Genomic DNA, 13,084 nt, shown 5'->3' on the forward strand with positions numbered 1-13,084 from the left:
ACTTCTCCAACCTGAACTCATTCTGTTTGGGGGTGTGTGCGCATCTCTTGTTTTCTTTTTCTCATTTAGGAAAAGTACCCACAAAGTCCTCTTAAATGCCTAAATGTCATTATTAACATGAAATATTCAAATTATCAGATAATAACATTATATGCATTCGGGATATGCCAGAGCATGATCTCTGGGTCAGTCATGACCTAAACAGGAAACCAGTGGAAAATTCATCTTATAATAATTTGAGCAGCATTTATTTACAAAGGGGTTGTTTACCAATGTACGGTCAGAGCATATGGTAACCACAAGAAATCGTGGGAGAATAAACGAAAGTTGACATGGTTATCATCCCTAATCCTGAGAGTTCACATAAAGCTGGCTGCATTAAGAAGAATGACTTTCTTTTGAGAGATACAGCGAGCTTAGAGTAAAAGCTCATAACAGAGGAAGTAGGGTAATACATAACCTGACTTAATCTCTTTTTGTCTGTTCTTTTGCTGTTCATACTCATTGGTGAAAGCCAGATAGAGAATAGGTTCTGAATTCGGGCCTACAAATACAATTATTTAAAGTATATGGTGTGCAAGACTCCTTGTATATATTATTTAATTTTCATAATAACTAAATGAGGGAGTATTTTCTTAGATTCATTTTACTGATGAGAAGTTGAAATATAATGAGTTTATTTATCCTGGACCACACAGATCATAAACTCAAAGTCTGCATTCATAAATATTACTCCGTATTTCTTCTCTACAAAACCCATTATTATTAGCTAGCATTTATTGAGATGTTATTGAATCTAATTCTTTTGACTGTCTAAGAAGTAGCTACTGTTATTATCCCCATTTGAGAAATACGGAAACTGAGGGGAAGAGTAGTTAAATAACTGACCTTCGATTATGTAGCTAATAAGCTTGAGTAGGATTTGGACCAAGAAAGTTTGGGTCTTGAGCTAATGTTAGACCATTATACTATTCCATGTGCTAACGTCTCATTTGTTTTCAAAAATAATGGATTTGATTTGATTGTGTCCTCTACATTATAAAACAGCAATTATAGTAGACTTTATGATCCCTTTCCTTCTAATTCATTGCCTTTCCGAGCTTATAAATGAAAAAAGTGCCTGTGAATACAGTGCCCCACATCTTCCTACCTTTTGCAAAGAACAAAGAAATTCTTTCCTTCACCTTAATAATCTTCTCTTTTGTTCTTGTCTGGACCAGCATTTTACATGTAGGATTCTGGAACTGAATTTGTGTTCTGTAATTAGTGTGGCAAGATGGTCTTCTACATGTGAGTGATGTGAAAAATATCTCACATAAACATTTTCAAATTCTGATGTAAAATGTACCTCTTTTTTGTCCAGAGATAAACCATGAATCACCACTGTCACCTCCACAACAAAATTTTGGGGTGGGTACTTTTAAGCCTGTATTAACAGAATTAAATGAGCCCTAGGTAATATTAAATCATACATTCATAAATTTCTTTCCATTGTATAGTTTGTAATATTTTAAATTCCTAAATAACACATAGTAATATTATAAAATACCAATAAATGACAGTAAATGAATAAAAAGTGATCCATAATTTTACAACCTTTTGGTTAAAAATATTTACATTTTCGGGCGCCTGGGTGGCTCAGTTGGTTAAGTGACTGCCTTCGGCTCAGGTCATGATCCTGGAGTCCCTGGATCGAGTCCTGCATCGGGCTCCCTGCTCAGCGGGGAGTCTGCTTCTCCCTCTGACCCTCCCCCCTCTCATGTGCTCTCTCTCTCAAATAAATAATAAATAAAATCTTTAAAAAAAAAAAATTACATTTTCCATGTAACTTCCCAGAGTATTATCTTATGTAAGTGTGTTTATGAATTTATTTGGATGGAAGTTTAAAATATATAATTTAAAATTTCTTTTTTAGACAAGATTTTTATTTATTTATTTGAGGGGTGGGAAGGGAAAGAGAAAAGCAGACTCCATGCTGAGCGTAGAGCCAGATATGGGTCTTGATCGCAGGACTCTGAGATCATAACCTGAGTCCAAATCAAGAGTTGGCCGCTCAACTGACTGAGCCACCCACATGCCTCTATAATTTTAAAATTTCTTAATTAACAAGTATTGTATGCTAAATGTAGAAGAAATACAATGTATTTAAACAAAAGGAATCCAAGTAGAAATTAAGGTCGAATTAGGTATTGCTAATGGTCTTGATGATTTTCATTCTAGATTATTTTCTGTGCACATGTCTGTGCAGGATACACCTGAACACATTCTACAGAAGTGGCATTGTCTCTACGTGTTGTTTTTTGGCCTACTGTATAAGTACATAATACTTCCCTAGTTGGAGGTACTACGTTAATTTCTGATTTTTGATATTTAGATCATTTTTTATATTTTTTATCAAATTCTGATAAAAATATGTATAGTTAAACATTTGATTTTTCATGGTGATTTCCTTTGGTTAAATCTCAGATGTAAAATTTATGGGTCAACTTGAATGGATATATTTATTTATTTATTTATTTATTTATTTATTTAATTTATTTAATTAATTTATTTATTTGAGACAGAAAGCCAAGAACAGGAGGGCAGGGGCAGAGGGAGAGGGAGAAGCAGATTCCCCACTGAGCAGGGCGCCTGATGCATGCATTCCATCCCAGGAACCTGAGATCCTGACTTGAGCCAACGTTGGATGCTTAAGTGACTGAACCACCCAGGCGCCCCTTGATTGGATTATTTTTAAGCTGTTGATTCATTTTTTTAAATTATCTTTATGGTATTGTTAGTAAATTACCGTCTCACTAGTAGTGGATGAGCTCCCGTTTTTCTATGTATTTATCTAAACTAGATAAAACTTTTTAAAGAATGAGATGTAATGACTAATTTAAGATAATAAAATAGTATTTCATTATTTTTGGCTCATATTTCATTATCAACATGTTTGGGGTGGGTGTGTGTGCACATGTCTCTGTGTGTATGCTAACTGCCTTTTTATGCCAGTGCGGATGTAGGGCTTTGTAGTGAATGTAACAGTCATTTCGTAGGATGTGTCTATGTGTAGAATGTACTTGTAGAAGGGGGTGGAAAAGAGTAGTCAATGGATCTGAGTGGGCAATGGGGATGTACCTAGTGTAATAACTAGAAAACGTATTCATCATAACATTAAATAGTTGCACAGGAAGTGATTTGTTATAGTGTAAATATTTATATTTAAAAAAGAGTTGTATCCTGTTTTGTAATTTTCCAATTGAATCTAATTATGGTGATTTGATTCCTACCATCATCTATTCAAAGAATATATGAAGAAGGTCAAAATACATTAATATTGGGCTGTTTGGGGGAGGAAATCATTTAATCCATTCTTCAAACTTCTTTTGGGTGGTCACTATTAAAGTGATATGAGATAGATTAACAGGAGAAAATGAACGAAAATTTTTATAATATATTTACTTCTATATATCAGGGAGAGACCAAGGAAAAATGAGTAACTGTCCTCAATTGCCAAAGATATTTCATTAAATAACATTTCCAGCTCAAGTTAAAGGATTTTGTGGGTAGGTAGCCACTTAAGGGATTTTACTAGGAAAAGCACAATAAAAAAAATAAGCTTCTTATGCAGATTTCCATTTTGCCTTACCTCTGGTAAGAGTTTCCAGAAATGGACTCAACCATCCTCTTGTAGGGACAGTGAGTTAGGCACCCTTACTAATGGAGATTTCCCTTCGTGAATGTAAGTATCTCTTACAAAGGTTAGTGTTCAGTTTTGCGCCTGTAGTTTCTTAAAAATAAACAGCTTAAAATAATCAGTATGCCAAAGAGGCCTATCTTGGGGTGCCAATATTTGCTCCCTATGGAATATTTGCATGGTTCCTTTTGCTCTTTTAACTCAGTTTTTTTCATTTTATTACTTCCTACAATATTTTATCTTATTTTATATGACTTAGTGCTTTAAAAAGTATTTTGGTTGGTAAAATGTATAAAGTAATTTAGTTGTTTCTGTATGTTTATAAAGTGCATAGTTTTGAATTTTTTCTATTGGAATGAGCTCTCTTTACAAATTTTAGTACACAACTGACCAAAACAACTGAAATGTATCACTATTTTAACTGCTAATTAAAAAATCAAATGCTATTCGAAATGCATCTCCTATCAAAAAGATAGGAACTGTTTTTGCCATTTGTTTTTAAGATTTGTAGATGAAATGTGTTTTTAAGAAATGAGACAGGTTTTACCATTTTTACCTTTTTTAAAAATGAAGTGTAGGTGTCCTAGAGCATTGTTTTAGTTTGAGGCATACAACATAGTGATTTCAGAATTCTATACATTATGCAGCGCTCACCATGATATGTGTAGTTAACGTCTTTCACTATACAATATTATTACAGTATTATTGACCTAATTTCCTATGCAGTGCTTTTCATACACATGACTTATCATGTTTCAAAATTTGTTCTCTGGTTTTTAGAATATGTAAGCATGGAGAAACTTGTTTTCATACAATTAGATGTAATTGGAAAGAATTTTGTTATAGCGATGTCTTTTTTTTTTAAGTTTTATTTATTTGACAGAGAGAGACACAGCGAGAGAGGGAACACAAGCAGGGGGAGTGGGAGAGGGAGAAGCAGGCTTCCCACCGAGCAGGGAGCCCGATGCGGGGCTCGATCCCAGGACCCTGGGATCATGACCTGAGCCGAAGGCAGACGCTTAACGACTGAGCCACCCAGGCGCCCCTATAGCGATGTCTCTTAATGCTTTGCACTTGTTTTGAGTTACATGCCAAAAATCACACACTAATTTTTCAATGAAAATTATTTTTAATGATTTTTCAGCTCTCAATTCAATTAGGTTTCAATTTTGTTAAAAGGAAAGAGTTAGAAATTGCCTAAATTACACAAGGTTATTACTCAACCATTAGTCATTCATTTTATCAACGTTATTAACATAACATGAAATTGTCTTTGTCTGGAACACCACAGGTTTTTCCATCCTTTGGCAACGTACTATAGTAATATTACTGATGCCTAAAACGTTTGTTGCTTTTTTTGTTCTTTTTTTTTTTTTTTTTTTTTTTTTTTTTGGTAACATGTACAAATAAGGTTTTGAATGGAGAGGTGGGAAAAGAAAATCTGCGGATTGTAAATGTGTTCCGGCAAATAACTATGAGGCAAGAATTTATACAGACGTTGAAAAGGTGAAATTATCTTAAATATCTCCACTTTTGCAGAAACCTTTCAAAAGTTCTTCATACTCCCCAAGGGTATATGTACCATGGTTTAAATTCTTTGATTTAAAATTTGAAAATCCGGGGCGCCTGGGTGGCTTGGTCAGTTAAGCGCCTGCCTTCAGCTCGGGTCATGATCCCAGAGTCCTGGGAGCCTACTTCTCCCTCTCCCTCTGCCACTCCCCCTGCTTTTGCTCTCTCGGTCAAATAAATAAATAAAATCTTTAAAAAAATAAAATGTGAAACACCGTTGCTTTATCTACATAGCTTCTTGCCCTCAATAAAATTATAAAGTCCATGATGGCACAGGATGTGTGATTATAGCTTTCCATTTGACATTAGTGTGCACCTACTATAGTAGCCCAAGGAGTTTTGCAGTAATCTGAATAGGTTCATGAGGTTTTTCTTTTTATAAATTGAGACCTGGGCTGTGGATATGCATCGTGAAGGAGGGGGTGGAGGCCGTTCTAGGAGACAGATCGGTTGCAGAACATGAGGCCAACAAAAGTAGAACAATAGAGTAAAATCAACCAAGGGCCTTTTTTGGATCAGAATCATGGTCACCTATCTTCTAATATTACAGGAAAGTCAATAGTAATTTTAGGTACCTTAGATTTTTTTGAGTGGACTCGAAGGTTTGGAGCCAACATTTTGCCTGTTGGAAATCCACTTGCAGGAGCTGCGTTTCACCTTTTTTTGTAAATCTTCCCCGCCTTTTTTTTCGTTGAGTTTTCGCAACAGCTGGAACTTTTACACCTGTATCATACAATTTGGAAATTAATTATATACTATATCGTACTGTTTAAAGTTACGTACAACGTTTGTCTAGTGTCTCCAAATAGGTTGAAGGCAGGGACTACATTTCATTGTATATGATAAATAATTTGTAAATATTTTCACGTTTGAACGGAAGTTCTTCTAAAAGTAAAATATAACTTGACTGTGAAATGTCGGAAAAAATTTTATGTTTGGAATACTGATCCAAAGTTGTAGATAAGATGATTGAGAATGAGATAAACAACTCTCCCCACTTTTTCATTTTGTATTATCTTTAAATTTCTTTAGAAAGTATTTATTGTGTCACTATTGAAATGGAGTGTACTCTATTGTTTATAGGAGGTATTAATTCGAGCCTCAGTGATACAGGTACTTAGGAACTATAGAATTATCTAACACAGACTTCCGTCTGTTTCAGATTTTGGTTATTGTAGCTGAAGATCCATTAAGTTGTTGGTAGTATTAAAATTTCTATTTTATAAAGACTTTAGTTCTTTATATATATATATATATATATATATATATATATATATAACTTCGATTCTACTTTTAGAGCTAATAACATTGAAACCATTTCCTTCTATCGTTTATCTCAAATACAATTATTTCTGTTTTCTAGTTAGGCAACATTTTCCCACATTCTATCTTCTCATTTGTGACTGAGGCATCCGATAGTGTTACAGCTTTGCAGGGAAATGACTGAACTTTGAATTCATTCAAGATGTTCCAGAAGATCAAGCTTTTGTATAAGCATTTTCTGATAAGTGTTTTTCTTTTCTGTTAGTTCACTGTTTCACAATATGTTTGGTTCGAATTTTTTTTTTTAAGATTTTATTTATTTATTTTCACAGAGAGAAAGAGATAGCCAGAGCAAGAACACAAGCAGGGGAAGTCGGAGAGGGAGAAGCAGGCTCCTGGCTGAGCATGGAGCCGGATGCGGGGCTCAATCCCGGGACCCTGGGATCATGACCAGAGCTGAAGGCAGACACTTAAAGGCTGAGCCACCCAGGCGCCCCTGTTTGTTTTGAATTTTAAAAGTTAATTGATTTTTTTTAGGCGCCTGGGTGATTCAGTTGGTTAAGCGGCCAACTGTTGATTTTGGCCCAGGTCTTGATTTCAGGGTCCTGAGACTGAGCTTTCCTTTTGTCTCTGCGCTGGGGGTGGATCCTTCTTGGGATTTTCTTTGTTTCCCTCTGCCTGGAGCGCCCCCCCCCCCCCCCCCGCTCGTATGCACTCTCTCTCTCTCTCTCTCTCTCTCAAAAATAAATAAATAAACCCATTAGTTGATTTTTCTTTAACTTGAATTTTACGGTTACCTTGTATTTTCTAGAGACTAATCAAAGACAAACTCAAGATTAAGACAGTGTCTTTAAGAGGTGTGACAGTGGGAATTGATTTACTTATGATGCTGATGTGGAAAATTATTGCTCTGATTTGTACACTTTTTGATATAATCTGTCTCTCATAGGTCTAGCATCATCTGGTATATTGCAGGCATTTGGCAAAGGTTTTTCACTGATTGAATTAAAAGTGCAGTGTTGGTGTATTACTAGAATCCATCATAGAATATCCTATGACTTGATAATAGAGAACAGGCAGCTATTAATAATGATACTGTAAAACTAGGTTTTATATTATAAAATGCCTATGCCATGCTATTGAGTAAAGAAAGAAGATTAAAACGTGATCTTTTTAGTGAAATTAGATATATATCTATATGTATACATATATGCATGTGTGGGTTTATATAGTTCAAATGATTACGTTACAGCTTTAGATGTATTAAAGTAGTTTCATTCTTCTATGACTAAATCCAGGTCAAAAACTCACGCTGAGGGACGCTTGGGTGGCTCAGTAGGTTAATCATGTCCCTTTGGCTCAGATTATGATCCCAGGGTCCTGGGATCGAGTCTCTCATTGGGCTCCTTGCTCAGCGGGGAGCCTGCTTCTCCCTCTGCCCGCTACTCCCCCTGCTTGTGTTCTCTGTCTCTCTCTCGCGCGCGCTCTCTCAGTCTCTTGCTCTGAGAAATAAATAAATAAAATCTTAAAAAAATAGAAACAAAACAACTAACACTGAATTTGGGTCTTCCTGGATGCAAATAACTAATGTCTTTTTGTTATTTGAAGAGACCTTCTTCTTTGAGAGATAAGTTTCAGGTCTTAAAAAGAAATGTATCTTTCACAGTATTACTGAGAATTCCTTGGTCATATATTCCATGGTCACTTCTGACACTATTTTACTTGTTTTACTGTAGTTTCATTCTTAGTCACATTTTACCTCTCTTGCACGTCCTGTTTTCTTAGTGTTGTCCTCACCTAAACGTCAAACTTATGCATGTTGAAACACAAACACAGACACACATACACACACACACACACTTTTTTGTATGAGTTGCATTCTGAAAGTTTTCATGTAATGAACAGTAAGTTTTCTTTGTTGCAGTGGTAGTAACTTAGATTTGTATATCAAGCATCCTTCTTTCTAGAACTCCATACTATAGTCTGTTAATCATTATCTCACCTTGCATATTATTTCTCAGGTATAATGCTTCTGTGTTCTTCTTTACTCCCTCAGTCTCTTGACTTGTGCATGATCATGTTGTACCAGCCTTCTTCAACTTATCTTAACAAGACCTACATCTAAGAAAAATACAACTAACCCCATTCTCCTTACCCTATTAGGCAGAATAGTATATAATTTTGTTTCCCGTTAGCTCATGTATATCTTTATACATTCACAGACTCATTAACGTGCTCTGATACAGAGAGTCATTTACTAGAATTTCACCTGCCTTGGAAATGGTTATGCTTTGACATTGCCTTCCCTTATTCTTTCCCTAGCAATCTCCACCAGTTCAGGAGTGTCACAGAACCCGAAAATAAAAATGGGATGAGAGAAGTGGCTCAAATAAATTTCAGTTGAAAACAGTATTTTAATACAATAAATACAGAAAGCTTATTTCATTCATTTAATGTGAATGTTTATTCTTCTTAAAAATCAACTTTAACTTCTTTTCCAGATACTTTTCTCTCCCTCATATTTTTCACTAATAATTACTATTGTTGTTACTATTAATACTATGCAGCAAGAAAAAGGATAAAACTGTGATAAAATGTCATTATCTACTTAACCTGTCCTTGACAAACATATTGCTTGGGTGTGCTTTCTCTGTTTTATAAATAAACGTTTTGCAGCAAACTTGTAGTAGTAAGAGAGGATGCCATTTTCAAATCTATTATCAATTAAGTTTTCATTTGTTAGAATCATGACCTAGTATATGGTACCAGATTACAGTAGCTTGCATACTTTTTCTGTTTAATATTAAGAAATGAATTGAAATTCTATGTGATTCCTCCAGGATGACTTTATTAACTTTCAGACTTTCTGTTTACTACTGAAGAATTGTGAATTCATGTTTACCCTTTTTTCATAACTCTAACTTCCTTTAACCACGATTTAGCCTCCATTTTTGGCAGACTTGTATTCATGCTTTCTTGTTCTTAGAATGTTGACAGTATTGAATCTCCTATCCTCTACATTATTCTTAAAAGGAAAATTGATACAATAGGCATTTGTGTTCAATTGATAGTATGTCTTAAGACTTAAACCACCTCTTACATTAATTCCCTAATACTTTTCTCTTTGCTACCTAGAGACTTATTTTCTTGATTCATCTTCTTTTTCTCCTATTGGTATTTTTCTGTATTCCTTACTGACATTTTGCTTTCCCCCCTCTTGTGGGTAATTGTATGCTCAGCTCTGCATTTTGATTTTTTCAAAAAGCTCACCTATGCTCATAACTTTGAATATTATTTCTATGTGAATGGTTTCCAAATTCATTATCATAGCACTCACTACTGTGTCTTCCCTTTCTTATTTCCAAATGCTGCTTTTCTGTTTACCATTCCTCCAGTCTCAATGTGAATCTACTCGAGATAAATTAGATTATTCTTTTATGGTATTCATCCAGTCCAATTAAGTTCTATCCACCCTACTCTGTATTCCCTGCTAATTTTTCAATTGAGGACAAGCCACCTATCTTGACTGTTATGAAAGCCTTGTAATTGGTTTCTCAGGGTGCTGTCCCTCCACCAATCTAGCATAACCCCAATTCTCTTTACATACCATTTTGTCTATAAATCCAGGCTTTTTCTTCCTTAAGAATCATACCTGAAAAGTAAATAAGGGCCACAAGATGAATTGGGATGCTTAGTTATGGCTTTTATGTATTTAGCTGCCTAGGTGTTTTTTCCATATGTGAATAATTGAGGATAAATGATGGTGTAATTTTCTATTTGTCCTTAATTGTTTAATAAAATTGGTGCTTAAGATGTTAAGAATACTTATTAAAATTTTAAAATATTTATTTATTTGAGAGAGAGAGACAGAGACAGAGGGAGTGGGGAGGGAGAGAGAATCCCAAGGAGACTCCACGTTGAGTGTGGAGCCTGACTCAGGGCTCCATTCTTGACCCTGAGATCAAGACCTGACCTGAAACCAATATCCCGATGCTCAACCGATTGAGCCACGCAGGCACCTCGTTACTTATTATATGTATTTTTAAAGATTTATTTATTTGAGGGATTCCTTGGTGGCTCTGTCGGTTAAGTGTCTGCCTTCGGCTCAGGTCATGATCCCAGGGTCCTGGGATTGAGCCCCACATCGGGCTCCCCGCTCCGAGGGTAGTCTGCTTCTCCCTCTCCCACTCCCCCTGCTTATGTTCCCTCTCTTGCTGTGTCTCTCTCTGTCAAATAAATAAATAAGATCTTAAAAAAAAAAAAAGATTTGTTTATTTGAGAGAGAGAGTCACAGACTGCAGGCAGAAGGAGAAGCAGGCTTCCCGCTGAGCAAGGAGCCGGATGTGGGGATCATGACCTGAGCTGAAGGCAGATGCTTAACTGATTGAGACACCAGGCCATCCCTACTGACCATATTTTTAAAGAAATAAATATTTAGAAAGAAATTATCTCAGTAAGCTTTCACCATTTTTCCCTTCTTGTCACAGTAAATCTAACATTGCCTTATTTCTCTAGTTTAAGTAGAAAACAGTTTCAGAAATAATTTGGAATGTTTGACAGGGTCAGAAATATTTCCTAGTCAGAAACGTACATTTACTTACTGCAGTTAAAAGCTTCATGCTGGTTGATTGGGTGAATTTTGAAAAGTCCACAGCTTCCTCATACAGTTTTTCAGGGAAATGATGTATTTAATCAAGGCAATTTATATTAATAATTATAATAACCAAAGTTCAGTGTTTGAACGCAAGCAAAGTTTATATCTTTCTCATGAGGAGTCAAATGTAGAAATTATAGTTTGCCTGAGTCTTCTCTGTGTCTCTCCATTAATGACAACTTGGTTTCTTTGTTGGTTTGCAATGCTATAATAGAATACCAGACTGTGTTACTTTTAAAGAAATAAGGTGATTTCTCACTGTTCTGGAGGCTGGATATTGTTAATCAGAGTGCCCACATGGTAGGGTTCTTGTGAGACCCTCTTCCAAGTTGAGGAGGACTATTCTACCATATTCTACCATGGTCCACATTGCAAAAGAACTCTTTTAGATATTTTTTATAAGGTCATTAATCCCATTCATAAGGACTCCACACTCAGAGCTAGAACCTTCTAAAGGTCCTGCCTCATAATACGATTACATTATGGTGTAAGACTTCAGCAGATGTATTTTGGGAGCCATCCACTAGCTCAACATTCCGTAGAGCCTTAGTTTACTCTGCTGGATCTTTTACATTTTTCCATCAATGAACATGATGAACAAACTTGGAGGATCACAGAGAACATTTTAACAACCAGGCCTTCTGGGTGTTTTATATTATTTTTGCCTACTTTTTAATGACAAGCAGGATTCATGGCTCCACTTAGATGCAAAGGGTTTGGAAGTTTTGCCACAAATTTTAATCTGTCTTGTGCACTATACCAACTAGCACCTTGGTTTCTGATTCGTTTGTCTAGTTGCTTACTTATCATAACAAGGAAGTATTTTTTGCTATGTTTTCTTTTAGTTTCACAGATGTATCTTAAAATTGAATAATCAGATTGTCATGATCTAGGCAGACAGACATGTTGTGGTACTGATGGTAGTTGTAAAGGTAGAGATGATTGTGGACTTGATGGCAAGGGTTTTGTCAGTTAATCACAAGGTAAATATGAATTACTGATAAAATATCGCTACAGTAAAATAATTTTTGATTGTTTTTAAAATAGTTTAAGCATGTAATAACTGTATGTGTGTCAAATATGAATAAAGGTTATTTTTCAGAAGATCCAGTACACATAGCATAATATTCATCCTTTCAACATGTATAATTCAGTGATTTTTAGGATAATCAAAAAGTTGTGCAACAACATACACTCTCTAAGTCCAGAACATTTTCATAATCCCTGAATTGAAATTTTTTACCCATTACCAGTCTCCCCAATTAACCTTTCCCCCTAACTGCTGGCAGGGATCTATCTAAAAATATATATTAATTTTGGAGTATTGGTATCTTATCAATATTAATCTTCCAATCCCTGGACACTGGGTGTCTTTTATTTGTTCAGGTCTTCCTGAATCTCCTTTTTATCGTGTTTTGTCGTTTTCCCTGTAAATGTCTTCCTCTTCTTTTGTTAATTTTTCCTCTATTACTCTTTTTCATGTTATTGTAAGTGCAATTGTTTCCTTAATTTTCTTTTCATAGTATTCATTACTAGTGTACAGAAATGATATTGTTTTAGATTGCTATTATATCCTGCTCTTTTGCTGAAATCATTTAGTACTGTTTAAGAGTCTCCTGCTCTACCGACTGAGCTAGCTGGGCACATCATTTAGTATTGTTTAAATAGTTTTCTTTCAGATTCCCTAGGATTTTCTATATAAAAGATGATGTCATTTGCAAATACAGAAGTTTCATTTCTTCCTTTTCAAATTGGATGCCTTTTATTTTACTTCTTTTTTGGTACCTCATTTCCTTGCTAATTAGGTCCTCTTGTATAATGTTGAGTGGAAGAAGCAATAGTAACATCCTTATCTTGTTTCTGTTATTGCCTGGAAAGCTGTTAGCCTTTATCTTGATAGCCCTGGTTTTTGAATAGAT

Source organism: Mirounga leonina, unplaced genomic scaffold (genome assembly GCF_011800145.1).
Source record: "Mirounga leonina isolate KUSES-001 unplaced genomic scaffold, KU_Mleo_1.0 Mir_101664, whole genome shotgun sequence".
Classification (NCBI taxonomy): domain Eukaryota; kingdom Metazoa; phylum Chordata; class Mammalia; order Carnivora; family Phocidae; genus Mirounga; species Mirounga leonina.